A 27365-nucleotide genomic window follows, 5' to 3' on the forward strand; every position below is an offset into this window, starting at 1 on the left:
TCTGAGCTGTTACAGAGGCCACCATAAATCACCAGCGCCCCTCCTGCCAGTTTGCTGATGTAAAAACTTCCCTTAAAGATATCAAGCTTTATATTGTATTATTAGAGATAAGATTTGGGACAGAAACATCCCAAGAGAAATAACATAGTGAATCAAATCCAGACGAAGGCAGTGGTTTTAAAATTGCGCTTCAACAATTTCACGTGTCTTGGCGGCTCTTCCTTCTTTGAGTCAGACATTATTGGTTTTACTTATTTGAGCTCTTCCTAAGTGTTATATTGTAGGGAAAAAAGTTGGCTAAATATAACAAACACACACCAAACAAGTAAAAAACAAATAAGCAAAGATTCGAATAGGTCTGTATGTGCAGAAAGATCTTCTAAAAACTCTTTCAGAGGAAGGGAAGGGCTAGGAGAGGGAAAGGTTCAGAGATGAAACACGGGAGTGGGCCTGGAACCAAGACCATTGAATTAGGTTAGGTCAAGTCGATGTGGAAGCTAGAAAGGCAATAGAGGGTCTTTGAACAGAAACCTCAAGTAAAATAGTTTATATTCAATTCTACTATGTACAAATGAAGAAAACATAATTTTTTCTAAGTTCTTTTCAAAAAGAAAGAACCAAGTAAAACCGAAAGTTCAAGTTGCACATGACTATCATCTCCTGAAACCTATTTGCAATATTTTTTTTTCACAACACATTCTACATTAAGATCCAGCTCTTCAGTTCCAACTTGAAGACATTCTGTTGAGTTTTCTCTTAGACACTCACTTTTCCTCATTTCCTACCTAGGTCTTCTTTAGCAAAGCATTTGTCCTATTTGCAACAATAAATGATTAATAGGTTTCCTACACATATCAGGTAGATTTTACAGGGTAGTCCTCCAAAAATCTGTCTATATTAATGTTTCTCATACTGGGACTAAGTTGCTAAGGAGAAGTAGGAGAAATCCAAGCTAATGGAATCGAGACTTCCAATATAATTTAAGTAATAATGAGCATGATCCAAAGGCAAAAAGAACATTCCTCCTCCATCTTGAAAAATGTGTTGTGCTATCCAAATGGAAAAAGCGTTAAAGTGATCCTCATAGCATTCTATTGGTAGCCATGGACAGAAGCCAGCCAGCCTGTGTTACATACTGCCTGGGATCGCCTGAGCCAAGGGGAGGTAGCAGAACAGGAAATCCCAACAATCCCAGCTCTACACACAGCACTAAATCCTTCTCAATCATGCTACCTAAGCTTAAATTTATGATTGCTTGTAGTGTTGCCAGCTCTAAAAGAAATATAATGTAAGTTGTATATGTAATTTAAAATTTTCTAGTAGTCACATTTTAAAAGTGAAAAGGGGTGAGATTAATTTTAATAAAATATGATTGTTACAGAATATTTTATTTAAACAAAATATTTCCAAGTATTATATTTCAGCATTAATCAATATCAAAAGTTAATATATTTTTGTCCTGTCTTCAAAATCTTGAATGTATTCTGCACTTACATCTCAATCCAGACACTGAATTTTTATCAGAAATATTTGATTTGTATTTAAATTTGTAAAAGTCCACTCAAAAAAGTAGATTCACATACCCATGTTGCTCCAAACATCATTAAACGTTTTTCAATAACTGAATTATGGGTCTTTATATTGAAATTAAAGTGAATTAAAACTAAACGTTCAGTTCTTCCATTTCACTAGCCACATTCCAAGCACTGCACAGCCATCTGTGGCCAGTGGATACCATACCGAAGCACACGCTAAGTTCAACAGTGCTATAGATCTATCAAAAGTTGGTTATGTTTAAATAAAGGGGATGAGATGAGTTCTTACAAGGTGTGCCAATAAATGCAGTGCCCTGGGGGTTAATAATTAGTGAAACGTGTCCTTAGGAGCTGTTGGAGTGTTGCACACTGTGCACTGAGTCAACCAAGTCGTGGGAAGGGGGGCTACTCACCGGCCTGATCAGACGCAGCCTCAGCAGCAGCCATGATGACAGGTACGCCAGTCTTCTTTTTTGAAGGCTGGGTTCCAATTCCCTGCACACAATCATATTCATTCAGTTATTACTCATTTTTAGCTATTTCTTTCACTCACGCATGAAGAAATGGGATGAATGATTAACGCTTTCTGTGTATCACTCCTCTGCTCTGAAACTTGCCATGACTTTCATTCAAAAAGACAATAATAACAGCTAGCCTTGGGTAGGGCTCTGTGGTTAATCAAGTTCTGTTACCTTACTGGTTCCAAACAACCAAATAGAAACTGCTCGTCCACTTTGGGCAGACGGGAAAACTGGCCCTCAGAGAAGTGAAATATACATTATTCAGTGGCACATACAGAACTCACACCTGGATCTTTGGACCCAAGTCCCTGTATGGGGCCACCTGATTTTTATTTTCCAATTAACATCCAATTAATACCTGGCACATACTTTACATACTCTTGCCTTGAGCTTGCACGCAAGTTAGGTTCATGCTAATCTTCTTTTCTACTCAGAGTACCCTGTTCTCATATTTATACTCTAATCATCCTTAAAACATAAGTTCAAACCTTATTTCATTAGGTTTTTCCCTCAGTAAGCTGTTCCTCCCTTAAACACAGCAGTTGTGTGGTCCATGCCTCTCACTTGAAACTTAACATATCCTTCTGTGTAAGGAGCTAAGAGAGCAGAATGATAGTTATAAATACAAGCCCTATATTCCCAATTAGACTCCACATGCCTCCAAAACCAAACTACACTTTATACCTGTGGTCCTTGACCCTGGGTGAGTGACTGTTAAAAATATATCAAAGTCTAGAGTGGGGCCTCACCACCTGCATTTTTTATCAGCCCCCAAGAAGTCAGTTACACCAAGTAGGTAACACTGTGTACTCACACAGCTTTATAATTAGAAGTGGAATATTATATGTATATGAAGCCCCATGGAGCCTCTCGTTCTAGAAGTCTAACTATAATTGTCCAATTAGCTGACTAGACCATCACACTGTGGTGAAGTGACCTATTTAAAAATTGGGGGATTATTTGAGTAAATCCACAGGCCACTTTTGCCCTATGAAAGTCATGACGGTAGCCACATGGTCTTAGATAAAAGGCTAACACATTTTCCTCAGCTTTGACCCAAAGTGGGAAAACAGTTTTAAAATAAAAACTCTGGAACATCTGAAAACGGTTAATTCTCAAATTGTCAGCATTACACCATAGACAAGACCATAGAACATGATTCTTACCTCCTAGTTCAACAAATGACCTGGGACAAATGAAAACACTGCCCCTCCCTTAGTAATTAACAATCAGAACTCATCTGCTGGTCTGGCTTAATTAGTCTTCCTATTTAAATATGAGAAAAAAATACAGGTGGTTTGCGCGCCATCATTTTCTTGTTTAATCCCCATAAAAAGATGGACCCTTCTCTGAAGAAGTTGGTCCTCCACCTTAATTCAGTGTGCCAGGAGTGTCAGCCTGCATTATATTGGCTGGCAAACAAGACATCCCACTGCCCTTTTAATGCAAAAAAAACTAGTTAGGCATCCTAAGGGGTACTGGCATGGTAATGCCCCTGCAAACCCAAGGTGATGGGGGGACTCTGAGACAGGAGCTGGGGGTGGAAGAAGATCCTGGAGGATAGAACTCTTAGAGCTGAGCATACTGACATGCAAAGCCAATAGGAAGGGCCCCTCTCCATGTGAAGTCCTCAGCAGGCAGTTATGGGTGCTGAGCTTCTCCAGGTGCACTGATCAACCAGTAAGTGCCTATGCAGTGTCTGACTTGTACAAGGGGCATATCATCTCCTTTGGAGGAAAAGGCAAAAGCGCAAATCCATTTTTTCCAATAAAATGAAAAGAACTATGTGCCAGATGTTATAAGAAAGTTTATGAACTTTGTGATATAAGGAAGGGCCATGAGTTCTAATAAAGATGAGATCGCTGAGGGCTGGAAAGGGGACCTAGAAAGGGGTTCGAGAGAGACTGAGCTACACCTGGTGGCTGCAGGGGTAACAGAGATTTTGAATACCTGGTCCAGCACAGGCATCAACCAGTTAGAACTGGACACTGGCCAGCACACCCTGTGGTACTGAGTATCAGTCCTGAGTGACTGGCTGTCTTCAGAGGAACAGAGGAGCAGGCAAGTGAGAGCAACAGCTCCAGTGCATGGTTGGGAAAGAGCAAGGAGTGGCTCTTTTGATTTAAGCAGAGGGTTGGCTTTTGTGCTGCTGAAATGGGCAACAAAGCATTGGAAGTTTCTGAACAAGGCACTAACATAACCGGTGTTCTGGAATGAATTTCCATTAAGACAAGGACATTGTTTTCCTCCCTGCCATATTCCCAGTGCCCTGGCCAGGGCCTGGTAAGTGGAAGAATTTCAAAAAATATTTGTGGAATGAGTAATTACAGCAACAGCATGCTGGACGGGGATGTCTCACCTCCCATGTCTCCGTGGGCACATTTGTGAGAAAGTTCTTTCACCCTTTTTCCTCCAGCAGATGCAACTTAAGGCACTCCTGAACTGGGTTATAGGAATGCTAAGGATTTTTAGCTTCATTTCTATATGGATAAAAGGCAAACAGAAGTGGAAACAGTATTCCCCTACCTTATCTCCTTAGCTTGTCCTTCCTAAAGCAGATGACTGACAAGACTGAGCCATGGTCGCCTACACAATGACACACCTGGTAATGAAGAACTGCCTTATGGTGTTGAACAGAACTCCGGGAAACAGGTCACAGTCCTGCAGTCTAGGTCAACAGCTTTAGCAGTTCATGTAAGGATGAATGAGAACAAGTTTTCTAGTCCAAATTTTTCCCCACTGTCCCTTCACCTGAATCCCTCTAACCTTCAGTCATACATTCGCCACCCCCACCCTCATTTCCCCATATTGAAAACTATACCTATATCCACCAAGTTGTTCAGGCACAGTCTTTGATTCTTCCTGTATTTCTACCTACCACATCCAATCCATCCAGCCATCTACATTTTAACTTCAAACACATCTGCTCCTCATCGTCCCTCTCCTAGCCACAACCACTTCATTCTAAGAGTGCTTAAATAGCTACCTACCGCTCTCTTGATTTACGCTCTTACCCTAGTCCAATTTATTCTTCACACAGCAGAAGGAGGGATGTTCTTAGATGTGTATCAAATCACATCATTTCCCTTCCATGACCTCTGAGTGCATTTATTATAAAACCTAGGCTCCTCTCTCATGCAACTGGGTAAATAAATATGAATGGAAAATATAGGCCTGGCATCCCACAGCTTCACCCAGAACCAAGCCAAGGTGTTTGCTTTGATTTCTCTTTACCTTAGTTTTCTCATTTGCACAATTAAATTGTTGGACAAGAATACCTCAAAGCCCCATCAGTTTCTAAAACTCTATTCTTTTGCTCCTTTTAGATGAGATGCTAACTGGATGGACCTTAATCTCAAAAACTGACTACATAGTTAAGAGTTCTCGCCTCTCTCTTGTCTCTATGCACTTTAGTCTGTTGAGTTGTTTATTTCTTCAAAATGGAAGGGATGACCTGGCAATTTCACTGCTGGGATTACATCCTAAGAACCCTGAAACACCAGTCCAAAAGAACCTATGCACCCCAATGTTCATACCAGCACAGTTTACAATAGCCAAGTTCTGGAAGCAACCTAAGTGCCATCAATAAATGAATGGATCAAAAAACTATGCTACATTTACAAAATGGAATACTACGCAGCAGAAAGAAAGAAGGAGCTCCTACCCTTTGCAACAGCATGGATGGAACTGGAGAGCATTATGCTAAGTGAAATAAGCCAGGTGGTGAAGGACAAATACCATATGATCTCACCTTTAAGGGGAACCTAATCAACAAAACAAACAAGCAAGCAAAATAGAACCAGAGACATTGAAATTAAGAACAATATGACAACAACCAGAAGGGAGGTGGAAAGGAATAATGGGGGAAGGGGGAAAGGGTTTTCAGGAACAACTATAAAGGACACATGGACAAAATCAAGGTGGTTGGAAGCAGGGAAGGGAGGTGGGGATTGCTGGGGTGGGGGAGAATGGTGGGGGATAAATTCAGACAACTGTATTGAACAACAATAAAATAATTTAAAAAGAAAAGAAAAGAAAGAGCAGGTGAAGAAAACAATATAGTACAAGTCCTAAGTAGATCCAATATAACAGGGCCAATAATAGGTACACAAGATGATAGAAGAATAAAAAAATTATAATTGCACGTAATTAAAATTATGAATCAAATTAGTCAGAGGACCAGAAATGAGTTGGAAAGAAGACAGTCCATGAATTCCTGACCATTAATATCAACCAGGAAAGCTGGGGTCCTGTGAACCATGTACAAGCATGTACAAGCATGTGGAGTACCACTCCTTTTCTGATGCAGGAACCTCTGTCTGATTCTCTGATTAATTTGGGTTGATCTATTTCTCAGAGCCAGGAAGTAGAAAGGAAGGAACATAACTGAATCATTAGGATATTCCTCCAGATGACACAAACATCAGTCTCAGAGCACCATGGAGAAAGTTAACTTGGACTTCAATCCTGTTTCTGCCATCAGCAAAGTGTGTGATCGGGGCCAAACCACTTGACCCTCCTGAATCCCACCTCTTCATCCATTAATTCAAAAGTTTAAAATAGACACACAATATTAAAAAGAGCAGCTTCAGCCTAAGTTTAAAGGAACTCTTCCCAGAAGTCAACAGGACAGCAGATGAAAGCCTGGCTGTTCCGGTTTAAGAGGGTCTCAGAGTCTGTCCCAGCACCAAGTCATCCCTGTCACTCACCCCACCCCAGCCCTGCGGGCTGGGATTTGGCAGTGCGTCAGCATTTACACTGAAGGCCACTAAGAATCAAAGATTACCCACAGGGGATGGTAGGTCAAAGTTAGTTAGATATGACCGTCATTCTACAGTGGTTAAGAGGAGTAACATAACATAGACAATATAAATAAATTTTACAAATCAATGAAAAAGACAATTTTATATAAAAGTAGTCAAATGATTTCACAGTTTTCACAGTTGCAATGATAGACACATTGCAAACACAGTTTCCAAATGGGAAAGCATCATATGAAAGAATGCTCAGACCTCATGGGTCATCGAGGAAACAAAGTAAAACCACAACTACCACACACCCAAATGAATGGCTTTAACAAAATACTAAGTGTTAACAAAAATACATAGCTTCTAAAATAGTCACTCACTGCCTGTCATTGTGTACATTGGTAATCTTTGGAAAACTATCTGTAGTATCTTCAAAAACAAAATCTACATCTATGACTCAGCCTTCCCACTCCCAATGGAAATAGAAATGCTTTATAATGGGGACTGAAAGACGCGTACAGGAATGACAACAGCAGCACTATTTCGTAACAGCTAAAAACTAGAAGCAACCCAAATATCCACTGACAGTAGAATAGACTAATACATTGCAGTTTATTCATCGAAGGGGATGTTTCACAGCAGTGAGAATGACCTGCTATAAAAAAAGACAGAGATGATTCTCACACATCTGATCCTGAGAGAAAGAAGTCAGCGTAAAAACAACAGACTGTATGCTTTTGTTAATATGCAGTTCAAAAACAGAGCAAAGGTGTGAAGGGCACTCGAACAGGGTGATGGTGACCTTTGAGGAAAGGTGTAGTGTCTGAGAAAGACACAAGGAAAGGCTCTTAGGATTCTGGTAATGCTGTCTTTATTGGATATAGTCGTACAGGCACTTTCACTTTGTGAATATTTATGGAGCTACAACACTAAGAAACTGTGCAATCTTCTGCGTATATGTTACACGTGTATTTATATTTCACAATTTTAATTTTTCATTATTAGTTTTTCCATGTGACCTATTAAAACTGAGAATACCACCCTCATCATTATAGAGAGTTTCATTTCTGCTCTTCTCACTCTTCCTCAAAAGGCATATGAAGCACAGGGCTTTGCTAAATCTAACAGTACCTGTGCTAGATTGCAAGTCCCACGAGCGAAGGTGCTAGTCTTTTAAATGTATGACTTCCGTATGATGGCGCCTTTAACTGGAACCTAATCAACAAAACAAACAAGCAAGCAAAATAGAACCAGAGACACTGAAATTAAGAACAATCTGACAGTAACTAGAGGGGAGGTAGGAGGGGATAATGAGGGGAAGGGGGAAAGGGTTTTCAAGAACAACTATAAAGGACCCATGGGCAAAACCAAGGAGGGTGGAAGCAAGGGAGGGAGGTGGGGATGGCTGGGGTGGGGGGGAGTAGAGGGAGGTAAATGCAGACAACTGAGCTTGAACAATAAAATAATTTCTAAAAATGAATAGAAAAAATAAAAAATGTAAAATATAAATAAATAAGAAAGAAAATTTAAAAATCTATATCTTCCATGAGACTAGCACAGGGCTAGCCAAGCACTTAGTACCCCAAAAAACCAGTTGATTTGGACCCCTGCAAGGAAGTCCTGAGTTGTCACAATCTGCTTAGTTTTCACAGAGTTCCTAATATTTATTTAGAAATCTCATTACTACTAAATTTTCCGTGTAACTTGTCATGATTTTTGTAATGTAGTAATGAACTTGGCTTGTTTAATTTTAGGCACCTAGTTATCTTGATAGGAAGATCATAATTATCTAAATGAGGAAAGCAGACAATTACTTCGGCCCAAAATGAGTGGTAATCACACACACACACACACACACACACACACACACAAACACACAACTATTTTCAGAAAAGTCACATTCTTCTATTTATTTTTATTTTTATTCCACATTTTTCTCACCTCAAATTCCCCTTCAGTCTTTGAATTCAACATTAAGAAGCTGATAGGAAGGGGTAGAAGCAGAGGTCATAGGGAGAGTAAGACTGTTCTTGAATAAAACGTTAAAAATCTTAAAAACTATGTCTTATCATGAGCTGGATTTGGGGGAAATTTTGGTTAAAACACATGTGTCCAGGAACAAAAAAAAGGTAGCAGTGCCTTATTTTTATTCACTCTATTAAATCAGAAATGCTTTCAAAATATCTTACGAAGATTCCCATATCAATACACGGTTATATCTTCAATGATGATTGTGGAATGTTTTGACTTTTTATTTTTTTTTTATTATTTTCACAGAAGAAAACAGTAATGTTATAAAAGTACATTGTGTCAGCTAAATAGAAGCCATTAACATTTTATAAATTAACAATAAAGAGTAAAAACCATTTATAAATCAGTTCCTGCTGCAACGTTTGGGACATTATATAAACAGCTCAGGACAACAATGAAAATACCATAAAGTTAATTACCACAAATTTAATAAACTAAATTAAAGGCCAAAACTGTTATGCTGTTGCAATGGAATTCTGCTGTGCTCAGAAATACGAAGTAGTGCTAAAGAGCTAGATCCAGAAATTTGAGCAAGATCATTAAATCCTGTGAATCCTGGCATCTATTTTCCGATTTCTTTTTTCTCAGGGACGTTGTAAAACTAGCTCGTATTTATTGGCCAGGAAATGGTTTTGAAGAGTTTATATTTAAGGAGGAAGTGCAACTAATACAATTTTTCAATTTAAAATTGGAAACAATCGCAGGAGTGGCCTTCTTGTTAGCCCCTCACTCATTACACGTGTGAGGAAACAGCAGCACAGGAATGCAAGGGACTTGGTCAACCCTGGGCTGAGTCTGTGAATGAGCTGGACCCAGATTCAGGTCTCACGGCTCCTGATAAAGCACAATTTCCCCTGACAGAATGCCTTCCAAGAGACAGTATTTTCCCTGCATGAACCCTTTTACCTTTGAGTCAGTCCTTTTCCCTGCTTTGTTCTAATGGAGACAATAGCACACCATGGGGAAGGGCAAAGACCCTAGTCTCAAGGGGACCTGGGTCCTAGTCCAGGCTTCTCCACTTCCCAGTCACTGATCATAGGCCTCATGGGACCAGTTGGGACCAGTTTGTCCCGGTTTGCCTGGCACCTGACTGGTTTTAAAACTGAAGAAAGAATCTGAGTGCCTGCAGCTTGAACTCTTTTATCTGTAAGATATGAATAATAATTATCTTTAACTTCACGGTGCTGCTGCAAGACCAAGTGAAGGAATGTATGAAAACATTTAGCACCTCGCCGGAGCCTCCCCACAGTAAGCACTCATTGCTCTATCTGCCACTTCCTCTGGCGTCCCTTTCCATGCTGGAGATATAAAAATAAGACATCCAACATTCACATCATTGGGGTGCCAGAGGGAGAAGAGAAAGAGCAGGAAACTGGAAATATCTTTAAAAAATAATGACAGAAAACTTCCCTAATTTGGTGAAGGAAATAAACATATAAGTCCAGGAAGCACAGAGAGTCCCAAACAAGATGGATGCAAAGAGGCCCACTCCAAGACACATCATAATTAAAATGCTAAAGGTTAAAGATAAAGAGAGAATCTTAAAAGCAGCAAGAGATAAGAAGTTAGTAACCTACAGGGGGAGTTCCCATCCGACCAGCAGCTGATTTCTCAAATGAAACTTTGCAGGCTAGAAGGGATCAGCAGGAAATGTTCAAAGTCATGAAAAGCAAGGACCTACATCCTAGGTTACTCTACCCAGCAAAGCTATCATTTAGAATGGAAGGGCAGATAAAAAGCTTCCCACACGAGAAAAAGCTAAAGGAGTTCATCATCACCAAACCATTATTATATGAAATGTTAAAGGGACTTATTTAAGAAGAAAATCAAAACTATGAACAATAAAATGGCAATAAATACATACCTATCAACAATTGAATCTAAAAAAAAAAACTATGCAAACAAGATGAACAGAGACAGAATCATGGACACGGAAAGCGTTTGGATGGTTGCCAGGTGGAAGGAGGTGTGGGGGAAGGGGAGACAAGGTGAGGGGATGAAGAAGTACAAATAGGTGGTTACAGAATAGCCATGGGGATGTAAAGTACAGTATAGGAAGCGGAGTAGCCAAAGAACTTACACACATGACCCATGGACATGAACAATGGTGGGGGGATGGCCTGAGGGAATGGGAGGTGCTGGGTGGAGGGGGACAAAGGGGAAAAATCAGGACAACTGTAATAGCATAATCAATAAGATATAATTTAAAAAATAAAATAAGAAATAAAACCGAGTGAGAATGAGTTTTCTTAGAAACCATACAAGCAGCAGACTTGAAGAGACTGGGAACAGCATAGAAAGAACGAGAACATCAAAGAAGTAAGGAGAGTGCCTCAAGGGCATATCAGTGAATGTGATCAAAGAAGAAATGAAGGAATTGCAAGGCCATGGCCTACGTGGAAGGGCCAGTAATACATTCTACTTGACTCTAAAAATATATGTGGACTCTATAAAGACCTTTTATAGAATAAGAAAGAGGAAGTAAATAATAAGTACACAAGGGGGATTCCCCCCACCAAAAAATGGAATTATCTTCTGGCGGGCAGGCCCCTTGTAGTACAGGCTTCCCCCACTAGGTGAGTGTTCCAGGAACCCATCTGTATCAGTGTACCAGCTGGCATTGTTGTGAGAGGCTGCATTCAGCTTCAGTGCATTTTTTTGAAAGACTCGACACATTTGCCCATATCACAATGGGTGGTTTTTGAGCATGACTGCCCACAACACACTGTGTTGAGCAGTGTTGGACCAAAAACAGCTTGACCCCCAAGGCTCCACCCTCACTATTCACCCAATCTCGCCCCGAGCAACTTTTTTTGTTTCCCAGGATGAAACAAGTCCTCAAAGGGAAACGTTTTGCCAGTGTGGAAGAGATGAAACAAAACACAGCAGAAGCACTAAAAGGCATCAAAACCAAAATCGACAAGTTCACAAACTGGAGCACTGGGGAAACCGTCTCCATGGATGAATTGCATCAAATGGAAGGTAGTTGGAAGGTCAACGTTTAAGAATAAATACACAATTTTTAAATAAATTCCAGGGTTTTGGGGGGATCCCCCCTTGCATTTTGTCTACTACATGGGATAACTTTAGAAACTTGAAGAATCTCCAAAGAGCTACAAAATGTCCATAATTACCACATCATTGATGCATTACAGTAAAACACCTCGCCTTCATTTCTCCCTAGAACAACAAACCCCTGAGAGAAATAACACACTGAACAACAAATATCAAAGCAATTATCTTTTCTCCCCAGTACCTGGCTGAATGCTTTTCCCTAAGGCATGAGGCAGGCCCAAAGAAGCGAGGGGTATATTTTGGGTCATGGTCTAGAACCAGAAGTAGAAAGCAAATGCAGAGTGGTGATGGGCCTGAGGCTGTGTCTGCTGCCCCAGCTTCAGACGCAGGCAGAGGCAACCTGGAGCTCAGCTCCAGTGGGATACCTGGGACTCCGCACAATCCCCGTGTGAGGCTGGGGATCAGCGCCAGGCCCTGCTAAAAACCATCCAATTAGAGAAGGTAGAAAAAACATCTTCCAACTGTTGCTTGGAGCAAGGACTTAATCATACGCTCCATTCTTGAGGAGGCAGAGGATACAGACATGTCTCACCGCCGGAACCTCGCTGTGCCAGCCACTAGTTCAGAGACAGGATTTGAAATAGTGTCCATATCACAGAGGCAGGAGCCCCAAAGAACCAGTATAAGACCTGGCTCTGGAATGGGAAACTCAGCGGCAACTACAATATTGTGAATCCGAAACCAGCACTGTCTCACAAACAACTGTCTGTGAGGCCAACGGCAAAGCTGGTATCCTCAGCACAAGGACTGATGGTTATGGTGGATGAGACAGAAGATACAATCAGCACCCAATTATATACAGCTAAAGAGTGACTCCGCTTAACGTCAACAGAAAGTCTTTCCTTCAATTCATTGAAGGTGAATTGTTTCCCTTCCTTTTCTCATAAAAACTCCTTGTCTTCACCCTGCTATCGGGACACTATTTAGGTTTCTGCCTGAAACTGTACTCCACAAATTGCAATGTTTTTTGATCTGAAATAAATGCTTATTGCTTCCATTTTGATTTTTTACTTTTAGATTAAAAAATCAACAATAAAGAGGTTTTTTTTTAAACTGTACTCCTGATTAATGGGTAGCTCAAAATGGAAATTATGAAATATTTATAATGTGCAATAAATGAAAACACAGCAAATGAAACCTGTAGAATGCAGGCAAAGTAGAATAGAGAAGTAAATGTATTAAAAGAAAATAAGAAATATTTAAAATAGTTAAGCACTCAACTTTAACCGATATGAAAAAAATATATTAAATTCAAAGAAAATAGAGGAAACTAACAGAGATAAGAGTAAAATGAACAGAATACAAAACAACTGCAAAAAAAATGAAACAGTAGAGATTGTCCACAAAATCAAAAGCAATTTCTCTGAAAATATTGATAGAAGAAACAAACTTCTAGGTACCATGGAAGGAAAGAAGGGAGGAAGGGAGGAAGGAAGGAAGGGAGGAAGGAAGGAAGGGAGGGAGGAAGGATGGAAGGAAGGGAGGGAGGAAAGAAGGGGTAATGTTATGAACAAAAAGGAAGGCTACGAAGGACGGGGAGAGAGGCGCAGACGCGTTAGGGTCCACGCTGGGTGAAACAAGCAGACCCAGGTAAGGCAGGACCGTCTAGAAGGCTCCAACATCCAAGAGCAGCAGGGGGCCCTGGATCCTCCAGGGAAGAATAAACCACAGAAAATAAGAAAAAAGACTCCAGAGAAGAGCAAGAAACGCACTAAAGTGAGAGGCAAGTGAGGAGCAGCGCAAAACAATCATATGCTAACTCTTCAAGTACAGTATCTTCTTTTCTAAAAAAAATAGGTAGCATTATATAAAATAAAATCAATTTAGAATAAGGTAACTTTATTAAGAACTATTATACAAAATTAAATAATATAGCAGAAGGCTGAAAATGAACCTAATTGTTCCTTTACACACCTGAATTGCTCATTACCAGAAATCAGGTATTCAGGAAGAAAGCATAGCCAGTCTTTCTCTGGAGAAGAGCCCCTGTTCCAGCCACCCCAAAGGTCACGTTCCTGATTTCTTTTGTTTCATACATTTTAAAACACGGATTATTTTGTTTCATTTTTATTTAAAAAATTTGTTACTTAATAAAAATTACAGAAAAATCTACCAGTGAACTCAGCGTGCTGTTTTTGTATATTTTATTTACATGTATGTATGTATGTATGTCTTTATTTTAGACATATGTATGAGATTTATCAAAACAGGGTTAGGTAAAAATGTGGTCAGTCAAAAAAAATGGTGCTCACCTAAATAGTCTTCCAGAAAAGTTCTCGGAGACATCCTTTTCCTACCCTTGGAGATACTTTTCCCGCAACAGGCTCTCAGACCTATGCCCAAAGGCTCTTGTGTTCTAACAGGGGAAAGTACATCGCTTGCCTTTAAGAAATAATATGCTGCCCTGGCTGGCATAGCTCAGTGGATTGAGCTTGGGCTGCGAACCAAAGTGTCACAGGTTCGATTCCCAGTCAGGGCACATGCCTGGGTTGCAGGCCATGGCCCCCAGCAACCGCACATTGATGTTTCTCCCCCTCTCTCTCTCTCTCTCTCTCTCTCTCTCTCTCTCTCTCTCTCTCTCTCTCCCTCCCCTCCCTCTCTAAAAATAAAAAATAAAATCTTAAAAAAAAAGAAATATTATGCCTTAAGGATATGAGCAGACAGAAAGTTTTGCTAAGCCTTTGTAAAACAAGTTTTCCTAGCATCCTTAAAATCACAAAATGTAGAGCTATCACTATCCTGTCAACTCCTCAGACCAAGAATGCCTACATATAGGCCAGGATGTGAAACTGCATGTGTGTGGAGCCAAATATTAAGTAACACATAACTCAGCTATTCCTTCACACGTGGACCTTATTGCTCAACATAAAAAAATCACAACGATCTCTCTTAATAATGGATCTATCCAGGTTCCTCTTTTGATCAAAGTGGGTTTACACAACAATGTAATTATAAATAATCCAAAGCCACAAGTCCAACTCTAAGGCCCAACGCTCTTATTTATGCATGGTAAACAAGCTTCCTGTTCCCTATTCCCACACCCCCACCCTGTGATCTCCTCCTTCTCAGGTTTGCTTATACTTACATTGAACCTAAAGCAAACTCTAGATACAGGTGGTGACTGTCAGAGGTGGGGGGTGGGGAGTGGGCCTGATGGTTTGTTAATCAGCCAGGTGGTGAAAGACAAATACCATATGATGTCACCTTTAACAGGAACCTAATCAAAACAAAACAAGCAAACAAGCAAAATATAACCAAAGACACTGAAATAGAGAACAGGCTGACAGTGACCAGAGGGGAGAGGGGAGGGAATTTCAGGGCAAAAGGGGAAGGGTTTTCAGGAACAAGTATAAAGGACACATGGACAAAAACTGGGGGGATGGAAATGGGAGGGAGGTGGGAAGGGCTGGGGGCGTGGGCTGGGATGGGGGTAAAAGGCAGAAAAACTGTACTTGAACGACAATTAAAATAAAAATAAATTTTTTTTTAAAAGTACAAATTTTCAGTTACAGAGTAAATAAGTCAGGGGATGTGATGCGCAGCATGGGGACTCCAGTTAATAACACTGTGCTGTGTGTTTGAAAGTTGTTAAGAGAGCAGAACTTAAAAGTTCTCATCACAAGAAAAAAATTATAACTATGCATGGTGATGGATGTTGACTAGGTTTATTATGAACATTTCACAATATGTATCAATATTGAATCATTATGTTGAACACCTGAAACTAATATGTTCTATATCAATGATATCTCAAAATTTTAAAAGAATTTATCAGGTTAAGATATACAAAGAATTCAAATAAAATATTAAGAAAAACCATATGGTGATATTTTTAAAGTCTCTATCTAATAGCTTAAATAACATGACAGGAAGGTTCTTCACTGACAGGGAAATTTAGGACTATGTGAGCTGCGAAGTCACGAACAGAACAAGGACATATTTGGAGAATGATCTTTCTAAGTCAGCCTTACAACCTTCTCTTCAGTGACAAGGTGGATGGAGGAAGGTGGCTTAAAAGGTGACACCAGGATCCGTTCTGGGGGGGAAGGTATCTTCTCCCAGGCTTCATGTTCAAATCGCCTCACAATTACAGCAGTGCGCTCACAACAAACTGTATCTAACTCTTGATAAAAATCGCTATCATTTCACTTCACCTTCTGTGAGAGAGCATCACAGAGCTCATTAGAAAGGACATTCTCCCTGGCACCGTCCCTTCCCAAGCAGACGTGAGCACTGAGGACAAGGTGGCAGTATCTCCACGCTACAAAGGCATCTTGATCTCGTGGGTTCTGCTCACCTGGCCCTCCCTACCAGGCGATCAATGCCAGTAGGAGAATTACATTTAATTGCCTTGTTCGGTACTAAGTTTTAGGTACAATGTCACATGAGGAGTTAGAAAAAATAGTTTCTAGTTGAGATTAATTTATAAAAAGCCTATTCAGTTGTAACTCAGAGATAAGGCTCTCTCCACAGATCTATACAACCTCTAACAGACAAATCCCCAAATTTTTTTTATTTTTATTTTATGATTTTTAAGATATAGCTATTGATTAGGCTATTACAGTTGTCCTGATTTTTCCCCCTTTGCCCCCTCCACCTAGAACCCCCCACTCCCTCAGGCCATCCCCCCACCATTGTTCATGTCCATGGGTCATGGGTGTAAGTTCTTCGGCTGCTGCATTTCCTACACTGCACTTTACATCCCCATGGCTGTTCTGTAACCACCTATTTGTACTTCTTAATCCCCTCACCTGGTCTCCCCTTCCCCCACACCTCCTTCCCTTTTTTATTTAAATCACCTTTCCTAATTACTCTTATTAGGGGTTCCCAGAGACGTTCATCCTTTTGCCATGCAGCAATTTTCTTTTTTATTAATTTTTATTGCATTCTTTTCTTTTACCATGTAGCCCCCTTATATTCATGCAGCAATTTTCAAGGTAGCTTTAGTAACAATGTTAAATTTAAATACACAAATGCATGGAGCGTGTGAGCACATGCACGTGCACACACACACAAAGCCAGGTCCATTCTCTGGTACCGACGTCCAAAGTTGAATGACGTTGATTAATGACTAAGATTATCAAGTACATTCAATGTGTGAGATTTAAATATAATTACATCTGATCTAATGTTTGCCTTCATACTAAAAATATGATGGCTTCCTATTTTTACAGAGTCCATCATGATCGCTGTCATCATCAGAAGGTAATTAACATGGATAATATATTGTGCTGCTGGTGGTGTCAGAACGAACAAACAGAAAAACATTTGTGATCTGCGCAGAGTGCCTATGCTTTCACGTGTTGAGTGGAGGGTGCGTGCGAGAATGCATGGAAGAGGTGGGGTTGGAAGTGCCTCCTAAAGGAGGCAAGAGGCTTGGAGGATAGCAGAGATGAGGTGGTCCTCCCCTAAACTGGAACATCAGGGATGCCCAGAAAGGTTTGTAGATAAGAGAAATCGGTGTGTGCATCCCCCAGGATATGGTCTTTGTGATGCAAAATACTTTAAGTAAAGATTGTACTGAAGATCCACAGCAACCCTTTGCACTGCACTTACTGCTCATCTCGATCTCTGAGACAAGGCCGCACAGACTTGGAGAGGTGCCGTAACCTGTTCGAGGACTAAGGACTGTAGGTGCCAGAGCCAGCACTCAAGCCAGGACCCTCTGACTCACAAAGTTAAGTAAGCTCTTAAACTCTGGGCATGTTCCCTCTCTCACTGTGAAAAAAAACAGAAACAAATTCCCACAGGATGGTGTGAGAGAAGAATCAGGAACTTTTTTTTTAACCTGGAAGAACCTGTGAAATGAAGAAAAGAAGTTTAGAGTAGAAAGTTCTTGGTGGTATTGGCGGTAGAGCTGAAAACTCTACCACTCGGCTCTATTTGCCGAGGAAAGGATACATTTTCCTCAAAAAAAAAAAAGTCCACATGTACCTTGTAACCTATGTGCCTGCTTCTAGCACTTTGGAGATTTTAAATGAGAATGCCACCATATCCCATGGTGCAGAGAGAAGCAACACAGATATCCAAGCTGGATGAAACCCTTACATCCTATGAGCAGTTCCTTAACTGAACTTGTAAGTCCCAAGCCACCTATCTCTTATTTCTCATTGCTTTAACGTTTGTTTCAAACTGAATGTTACAGAAATCAGGAAAGAATAAGGGCCACACCATGCTATCTGGGTCTGCCACCAACCTAGAAAATGACAAAAAAAAATGCATTTGACAGCTGCCAAATGGAGGGAAAATCATGTTTTTCTCTACCCAGTAACTTACAGCCACTTTAAATATATTAGAAGTGCCAAAAAATGTATTTCTCCATGAAATATCCTTGTAAAATTTAGCTTATGACTAAACACCTATGCATTTTATGAGCTGGAAAGTGCTGGGATCAAGGAGATAAAGAATAAAGATGGCATTTTTTTTTTGAAGTGGAAGATGGCAGACTCTGACCACAAGACTACAAGAGAGAAATCAAAGATGAAGTGATTTTGAAGATGAGAAGAAAAAAGATAAAGAGCTCTGTGTTAATCACCATTTTTGTATTTCTATGATTTGCCTAAAAATCACAGAGCATTTACTATTTTGCAACAACTACCCCATAATTGGTAGAATTATTATGAAAAAAAATCTTAGCTTAAGAAAGATGTTTAATGCAAATAAGAAATTCGGTAGATTCCCATAGGTAGAGAATTCAGTTCTCAGGTTTGCAAGTCAAGAAACTCTCTACATACACCTTTCTGATTTTCACATTTAGCATCACAGCTGCTAATTTTTCTACATTAACAGAAAAATGATGTGAAAGAAGATTAATGTTGGCCCTAATAATAGTAACATTTTTCATTATTTTAACTAGAGCTAATTGACATTCTACCTAGTGATATTAACAAAAACAAATGTTAAGTTTCAAGATAGGTATGAAATGATCATGTTTTGTAAAAACTACAAATAAATTTGCAATGCAATTTCATTCTTTTTCTTTTTCTTTTCACTATTTAATTTTCCTACAAACAACATGAATTACTCATAATTTTTTAGAGAAGAAATCGAAATAGATAAACCATGATGAAGTGATTTAATTAACCAAAATCATCTAACACTAAGAGGGCAACTTCTCCATTTCTTGCAGTCGCTAACACGGTCTTCGTGGGCACAGATACTGCTCAGACACTGCTGTCAGAACAGTCAGCCAGAGCCATCTTGCCAGAGAAAGCTTGGAACACATCAAGTTTTGTGGTTTTGTTGAAATTCTTATTATGCAACCAATGGTTCAAAGATCCATGAAACACCATTTCTTTTATTCATTTCAAAATGTCTTTATATTTTTCTTCTATTATATTTAATGACATTTTACTATGGTTTGTTCCTGGTGTCATATTCAGCTCCTATCATTTCAAAATCACACCAGGTGAGTCATTTCTGAAAGACATGGCTCCCATGCATAGTAAATTCTACCCATGCACAGTGTTAGCATCAGCCTCAGAGGGTTCGTATTTCCTGAACTTCACTCCAGTTTCAATTGTGCATCTTATCTGAAGGCCTGTGGTCTTCTACCTACTGACTATGCTAGTTAGAGTGAAAAATTCAGTATTGTTATCGCACGTTTCAGCTTGGAGTATTAAATGGTATGTTGAACTGTGTTATCATCATTGCTGATCATTAGTCTTTGTTATTAAGATGACAAACTAGTTCTTGAGGAATTTAAATCTTTATGTATAATTGGTCTTTTAAAAAGTAAGAGAAGAAATGGGAATATAGGAGGGACTACAGGTGTGTTTAAAAAGAGAGAGAGAACATAAAGTGGCCTCTTAGAAACGTACATGTACGAAGGAGATCTGTTTCAGAGTTTAGGGTATTTAACCTACTTTTAACTTACATATATGGCCTAATCTTAGTTATACGGGCCTAGAAAAATCTATATAAAATAAGTGTGACTAATAGTCCCATATCTCAAGGAAAGTCACTCATAACCCTGACGTAAGTAATTTTATCACCTCTCAAAGTTCCTAGAAAGATTGATAACCAGAGATGAGCTTCTTTTCACGCATCTTGCATTTTGCTTCAAGTTAAACTTTTATTTCGCAGATACACGCAAATATGAAGGGTTGGGTAGATTACACTATTAGTAATCGTGCCTTCGGAAGATACATCATTTCACCATCACTGTGAAGCCCTCTACAATTTGAAAACTGGATTAACTGCAATACCAGGAGGCAGTGACCTTGCCCATTTCACAGTCTCTGTGATAACAAGACCAGGGCTAGAAACTGAAACATGTACTGACTAAATAAATCATTGCAATAAATCATATTGCAAATCATCTGATTTTCTAGCCTGTCTTTGAATTGCTACAGACATAATAAATTACACCTATAACAGCCAACAGTCAACAGGAAAAAAATTTAAGTAGCAATATTATACCAATATCTGGTTGCATCACCTTAAAAATTTTCTGGACAAGTGCATTTTGAAGTTAAAATAAAATCCTACGTAGGATCAGTTTTCTGAACAGCCCATATGCCCCTTGGGAACCTGAATATCTGCTGCCAAGAGTTTCAACATGTAAAATCCAGCTTGTGACATTTCTGTGTATAATGGGATTATCCCAATATTTGCCCCACCCCTAATCAGGGTTAGGCTATTCAACAACAGAAGAGCTTAAACAGAAACCAAGGATCATTAAGAAAACATTCATGTTTGGCAATTAAATCATGTATTTACCAAAGGCTAAGATATGTGAGTCCTCTATGGTATCACTTGGCACTGAGAGAAGCAAAACAGCTGACAAACGGGAGCCTTTGGGCACTTTATGTAACTAACTTATGCATCAGGGCAACTGAGTTCCTTGCCGCATCTGAGACTGAATTTAGAAAAGTGTTTATGGACGACTTAACCTATTCAGATCAAGCACTTAGAAGGGGCCAATCCATCAAGGGAACACAGCAATCTTAATGGCTTATCAGAAAAAACTGATGGAGCTGCAGAGAGAAAAGGACAAATACACAAGTATAATTGAAGACTGCAATATCCCTCGATCCATAATTGATAGACAAAGTAGACAGAAAACTGGTAAGAGTATAGGAGACTTCAATAACACCATCGAGCAACTTGACCTAGTTAATATTTATAGAATAAAAAGAATAGCAAATTAAACCTGCAGGAGGCAAAAGACTGCCTTAAAATAACTGTCATACTCAAATATTATACTGTCTCTTAAAATTTCCTCTTATTACAAGCTAATTAATTTATTCACTCTCATTATGAGTTACCTCTTCAAAATAGTTCATTGTAGAGTGGAATTTCTCATTTTATTTGGAAGACTTACGGAGTAATAAAAGTCTTTTATCCTTTACTGACTGGTTGGTTGGTTACTTGGTTCGGGCTTCCTCTTTATAGCAATGATCTGAAATGTGTCATGTTCAGACCTATTTATAATGTTATAATGGGGTTACACTGTCGGTCCTAAATTGTGTGTGTGTGTGTGTGTGTGTGTGTGTGTGTGATTTCTAGCACTCAGTGTAGCTTTGCATTTGTTCACAAACAGGCCTCTGATGATTAAGAAAGCATAAATTCGTGTGCTTGATAATGAATTGTTTTGACAGTATACTTTTATTACCTTTAGTAATAGTCAAGCTAAGGAACTTTTAAAATCCTAATGGAGGTAGCATGGGAAGAATCATAATTTAAAAGGGAAATAATCATATTTTCTTTTAGTAACATGTTCCTATATTCTATTTCAATTAGTTCAGTTTTGCAACCCTAATTCCAGTTCTGTCCAGTTTAATGTTTGTTCTGATAAAAATATCGTGGTTTGGATAATCAACTACATAATCGACCAAACCTATCTCTTAGAGAGATTACTCTCAAAGTTAGGAAATAGCCATGCCTTACATCCAATAATTCTTCCAGAAATCTATTCAAAGAATAATCACAGATGCAGAGACGTATATTTGTGTATAATTATGTCTCTTGTGGGATCATTCATAGTCACAAAAATGTAAACAACTTAAAGGCCAACCACAGCAGAGCATTAAATTAGTAAATGGAATATTATTATAGGTAAATGAAATATGGAGCACTTAAATAGTGTTTCTAAAAATAGTTAATGAGTAAGAAATGATCAAAATATGATTTTCACAGAAAAACTGACACATATGATATATTTATAGTGCACTTCCTACTCTATTACATGCAATATATTTCATACATATACACACACACCATTCAGACAGATAACAATATATAAATTATTATTTCTGGATGATCTATATGGATGATCTATATATTATGAATAATATTTTCATTCAAATTCCACTGTTATTTTTTCAAATTTTCTTTAATAATGTGTCACATGTATCATCAGAATAAAACGAGCATTTATATAAGAGCATGAATGAGTGAATCAGTACAAAGGACCCAGGGACAAGCTGAAGGGAGGTAGGATTGAGGGTGTGAGGTAGGGGTGCATAGGGCAGGGGAAAGTGGTGGGAGGGGAAATGAAGTCAATTGTACTCAAACAACAGTACATCAAAGAATGAGGAAAGATTTACCACTTTGGAGTTTGGGAAGTGGAGAGATCCATTTGAGTAAGCAAACGAAGCATAAAGCAAGAAGCATCTTGAAAAATAATAGAGCAATAGGAAATATAGTCAATAATATTGTAATAACTGTGTATGGTGCCAGGTTGGTACTTGAAATATCAGAGGGATGACTTTGTAAAGTATATAATTGTCTAACCACTAAGCTGTACACCTGAAACTAATACAAAATAATAATGTAAACTGTAATTGAAAATAACTTTTTAAATAACATAGTAATATTGCCTAGTAAGATAGGTCATTTTCTGTACTGTCATTCCTTTCAGGAACTACTGATTCAAACAGTGATTCCAACACAAAGTGTCTGAACCTGAGGTTATATGTACCGTCTTACTTAAACTTCTAACAGTCCTATGCCATGTTGAGCATTATATTGTGGAAACTTTGAAAAGTAAGATTTTTTAATCGAACATATTTTTGAAATGGCAACTAAGATTTGAAAAAACAAGCCTTGGGCATTATACAAAGAACACTTAAAGACACCAGGAATGCTTATGTGAGAGAAGTGAAGGTTTTACGTCACCTCATGAAGACGCAGCCAGAACTAAGGATGAAATGGGATCTCTCATCAGGCAGTGAATTGCCTATACACTCGACAGAGGGACTGTCACTGTGCAAATGAACCCACGACAACCACTTTGGAATCTGCTGCCATTTGCAAAGACATCTTTCTTAATCTTAGAGAAGCTAGGCGTCAGATGGACACTTACACTAACTCTTCTCTACTGACCTCTCTAAAGTTAGCATGATGTGTTAGCATTCCTCAGAGTTGATCCACGTTGCTCACAATTTTATTTTTTTTTACATTGACATAGTGTTATATTTTTCTTTTTATTAAATTACTTTATTGTTGTTCAATTACAGTTGTCTGCATTTTCTGCTCACCACGCCCCCGCAACCCCAGCCAAACCCACCTCCCTCCCTTGCTTCCACCCTCCCCCTTGGTTTTGTCTGTGGGTCCTTTATAGTAGTTCCTGAACACCCTCCCTCCATTGCCCCCCGCAATCCCTCACAGTTAGTTTTGTATCAAACTGTTAGAGAAAGCTGATGATCCATCATTTAATAGTCAGTTAGTGATTATTCTCAGACACCTCATTGTTGATTTCCCCTCCCACTAGAGGTGGAAGGGAGGGTTCATTCATACGAGTTGACTCTTCTTCATGTTAAAAATTAAAATGAGAGACTTTGTGGAGGAGTTTAATATCACTGGCCAAAGTGGTACATGGGCATCATGAGCGTGCTCCCTAAGCCACTCTACCCCTATGGCCTGTTTCCCTTTACATGAGCTGTTTTCTGTTTGTCAATGAAACATGCGATTAAAAGTTACCATTGTAATTGCAGCTTCCTTGAAATGCCAAATCTGTAACAATAATAATAATGCTGAGCTCATCCAGCCCGAGTGCTGATTGTATCACAAATGAACATACATTTTACAAACGACTGATCCTGTATTCTGCTCTGTAATGACTTCCAAGATAAATGTCCTTGACTCTACGAGAATAAATCATAAATATCTCTAGGTTTCATTACTGTGGGTTTCTGGTTAAGTTCCTCATCTGGAAAGTATATTTACAAAAAACATACTTCACTGACAAGGTAAAAATCTGCATTTTTAAATTATTATTATTGTGGTAAAAAGTTATATATATATATGTGTGTGTGTGTGTGTGTGTGTGTGTGTGTAAAACATAAAACTTACCACCTCAACCATTTTAAGTATACAGTTCAGCAGAGTCAAGTATATTCAAATAGTTGTGAAACAGATCTCCAGAATTTTTTCATATTGTAGAGCTGAAACTCTCTGCCCATTGAACAACAATGTTCTCTTTCTTCCTACCCCCTGTTGATGGTAACCACTATTTCTACTTTTCTTTTAAGAATTTTCTTTTTGACAGATGCATACATCCAGAGGACTGACTGAGAGCTGTCCGAGGGGAGGGGTTCTGGGGGGCTGAGTGGAAAAGGTGAAGAGATTGAGCAAAAATAAATAAATAAAAACCTCACAGACACGGACAACAGCATGATGATTACCACAGGGAAGGGGGTTGGTGGGAGGAGGTGAGAAAGAGTAAAACAGGGATAAATGGTGAAGGGAGGAGATTAAACTTTGGATGGTGAGCACACAGTACATTACACAGATGCTATGTTATACAATTATACACTTGAAACCTCTGTAATTTTATTAACCAATGTAACCCCAATAAATTCAATAAGAAAATTTTAAGAAAGAATTTTCTTCTTGTATACATATTCTCTAATTTTTTCATTTGTAATATGTCTGTTTGTTTCTTTTTTCTTGAATATATCGGGGTGACATTGGCTAATAAAACAATGGAGTCTAAGGACTATAATTCTATAACACATCATCTGTACATTCTATTGTGTGTTCACCACCCCAAGTCAATCTCCTTCCATCACCATTTATTTTCCCTTTACCCTCTTCTCCCTGTTTGTGAAAACAGGGAGAAAATGTAGACTAATATTTCAATGCATTTCTGTTTTTTAAAGAATCAGTCATTATTCAAATAATAGGTTTCTCAGAATACCATAGAATATATTATTTTAATGGCCTTTTCATCTTATCTATTTTTTTCCTAAAAATCACACCTAAAAAGTGATTTTTAGAAAAAATCCTAAGAAGCATTGAAGCCATTTCCTCCTTAGTTTTGTTCAAATATAGCAAGGGTATAATTAGCCGGACAAGCTGCCTAACTCTGTAATATATGTCACCTCCTCAACTTGCAAACCTGAGCAGCGACAAGCCCTTGCAGTAAAGTAAAAATTTCTACCTTCTTTAAAAAATTACATTGAGAAAGATGAAGTAAAACACGTCCAATTTTCTCTTTCCCAGAAGGAAAGTATATATGAGAGACACGAGAGAATTTTTTTCAATTTTTTTTAATTTAGCAAGTTAAGATGCTGCCATAATGAGACATTCATTCATTTTTCTCACCACCAAGTAATGATTTCCACATATTGGACAGCTTCGCGGCTTTGACTGCCTTGCTGGCACTTAATGACCCTGGATATAAGCCAAGGTGTTTCTTAGGTTCTTTTTGCCAAAAAAATAGATATATAAAAATATTTTTAAAATCTAAGAAGTTATTTTGGTAATGCAGCAACTCATATATTTCACTTCAGATTATTCCTCCTTTTTTTTTAGTGAACATTCAGTAGGTAAATTATTCTACCCCTAAATTCAAAGTTTCCAACAGACCAACCTCTTGATGTCGCCCATGTTCTTGAAATGGTTGAATGCAAAACCTTCTCTGATATAAGTATCTGATTGAATACTGCTTCTCCAAAGACAAATGCCTCAAGATATGACCCAGAATATGTATTTCTCACACCAAGTAAAGAAAGACTGCCTGAAGTTTTTAACATCTACAGAGGGGGAGCTAGTAATAACCCAGCCAGTCATGCAACATTAGCTCTGCAAAAACTTAAATCTGCTGATAAAAGACACAAGAAAATGGATCCACCAAACTACTAAAACTGATAAATCTGAGATCATTTCATTTCTGATCTTATAATGGTCTTTTTAGGAGATCTATCAATATTTGTCAGCGCAAGTCATAGACTTACTGTGTGTTTCACAAGTCTTTTAACCAAATTATTCATTCTAAGTGCACACTTTCAATTTATTGCAGTACTTCTCTTGAATAATACATTGCTTGCATGAGTTGCAAAATTCATATATAGCTGCAGGCTCCTCCCACTCAAAGTATTTAAAGTTCCAGTATAGGCCAAGATAATGATGTTCATCACAAAACGCTATCATAGGTTTAATTGCTTATTTTAAAAATATTTATTAATATAAGGGTTAAGAGCATCCTCAGTTGAAAGCCACTGGGCTTAGTGGTGCCAGTGACACAAGGATGGATCACAGCCTCTGCCCTCAGCCAGTTTTCAACCTACCTTGGCAGGATGGCAGGCACAAAGAAAACAACAACTATACTTTGGGTGACAAATCCGTCATTCAAACTAGGGTACTTTGACAGTGAGAGAGGTGCTCTTAAAAATCAGTTTGAATAATGGACATAAATAAATCTGTCCCAGAAAACCTGGGACATATAATCACCTTAACTATGGTATACAATAGTTTGCAGTTAATTGTTTTTTTGAATTTTTTTTTCCTGAAAACAGAGCTATGAGATACATACCACAATATTATCCCTACTTTTATATAAGAAAACTAAGGCTCAGAGAAACTAAAAGATTTACCTAAGGTCACATAGCTAACAATTGATGGGTTCGAGCTGAGCTGAGGTTTTCTGATTTAAAATCTAATGTCTTCCCGCTCTAACTCATTTCCTCACCAATAACTGTAACCGCTGGCTATATGTGGTTAAGTTCCACAATCACAACTTATGGGAATCATGGTTCTTCTGGTTATAACTTCCAAATGGAGATGTAAGGGAGGAAGAAACATTAGTCAGTTTGACAGTATTATCGTTTTCCTGGTAAAATCTATATTGATAAATGAGAGAAGATGAGTAATATAAAACTATATGACATAAGACTGACATACAAAGAAAACTAACACAATTTCAGTAAAATCAAGATGTGAAGAGGGATGTCCTCATCGCCATTATTCCTCAGAATTGTCTTGTTAAGTCTGATGAATAAACGCTGGATAAGAAGAGACAAACTCGCCTCTATTTGCTAATAGAATTGTATAATATTAGTGATAATGACTAGAGTTTTCAAAAATTGGTAAGATGGCTAGATTCAGGATAAACGTTTTAAATTCAGTTACATCAGATTTTTTGTAATCTTGAACAGAAAATCTAACATCCTACTATCAAGTATCTGGTTTGGGTGATTTTTCCAAATTCTGTAGCTATCCTAAGAACA

Source organism: Phyllostomus discolor, chromosome 8 (genome assembly GCF_004126475.2).
Source record: "Phyllostomus discolor isolate MPI-MPIP mPhyDis1 chromosome 8, mPhyDis1.pri.v3, whole genome shotgun sequence".
Lineage (NCBI taxonomy): Eukaryota > Metazoa > Chordata > Mammalia > Chiroptera > Phyllostomidae > Phyllostomus > Phyllostomus discolor.